We start from the raw sequence: 1,289 nt of genomic DNA, 5'->3' as shown, positions 1-1,289 counted from the left end.
ATTGTTTGTCTGCTACTATGGATAGTACCAGAGGCCTAGCATTGCTCAAAACGTGCTAATAGTGTATTGTACAACAAACAATGATTAATAAAACTGGGTAATCTCTAATCTGCATCAATACTTAACAGAAATCAAAATGGTATAATTGGTTACTTTTTTTATAATATTTATAACAAATTATTTTTATTTTTCTAAACGAATTTCAGAAACATATAACAATTAAGGCTTCATAACGACCATATAACCACAAACTACTGACCATATGGTCTCAAAGTCCTTAACAATGTGTACCAGGACGTTGAAGAAAAAAGATGGACTTATTTGCCCATTATGCTCAAGATCCGTCACAGTTAACGAACATTAAACGTTGACGTCCACCTGATCATAATTATGTTATAACGTTTTAAATTATAACAACTGATTAAAAATAGGACATGTTTCCTAGTGTCAATTTTGACATAATTAAAACATTGTGAAAAGTTCTGTATGTGGAGCAGAACAGACGCCATTAAGTGTTGGTAAACTACAACAAAAGCTACATTGCTTTGTAGAAATGATTTGTTTTCTTGCCATTCATCAACAAAATTATTGTGTCTTGAGCATATCTGATATTTGTTTGCTGGAAAACCCGTTAGTTGATCCGAAAATGGTTGTACGGGGATATAACAAAAAAACAACGCAGTCTGTCGAGAATGCTGTGCACAATGTGAAATTATTACAAATCGTGGTATAATGCAAAATTATTAACCAGTGACTCATTAGTCTTCGGCAATAGTATACAGGGTGCCCTTTGATTTCAGCCATTTTCAGAAGCTGGCATAACAGTCCGTTATTAATCATCTAAAATGTACGTTCTTTTTTATAATATTATTTATTCAAGTTAACAAATAGTTTTTCCAGCAATTTAGATGATTGTCGGAAAAGGTTATTGGACTGGAATTCAAACTACAATAAGTAGGCTTCATCATTTCGTTATGATATCTATTACAATTACTGCTTTAACGGACTTGTCACAAAATGTTGGGTGCGAACGCTCCCAACGCTCCCCCACTCTGGCTACGGGTATGTACGTCAACATAATGTGTTGATGAATAAAAAAAAATCAAACACCGAAATTCTGTAACAAAACAGTGTGATACTTCAGTGCCTTCTGTTTACACAATAGCGACCACTTCAGTACCTTCAACGCTTTGATTGTTCTTGCATATTATAAAAAACTAGAACTACGAGACAACAATCTGAACGCTTCAGACAGTTGGCTACACCAGACGATCGCCGTTATGGCGGAA

Source organism: Dreissena polymorpha, chromosome 4 (assembly GCF_020536995.1).
Source record: "Dreissena polymorpha isolate Duluth1 chromosome 4, UMN_Dpol_1.0, whole genome shotgun sequence".
Classification (NCBI taxonomy): domain Eukaryota; kingdom Metazoa; phylum Mollusca; class Bivalvia; order Myida; family Dreissenidae; genus Dreissena; species Dreissena polymorpha.
The sequence above is the reverse complement of the archived record's forward strand: the minus strand, read 5'-3'. Positions refer to the sequence as shown.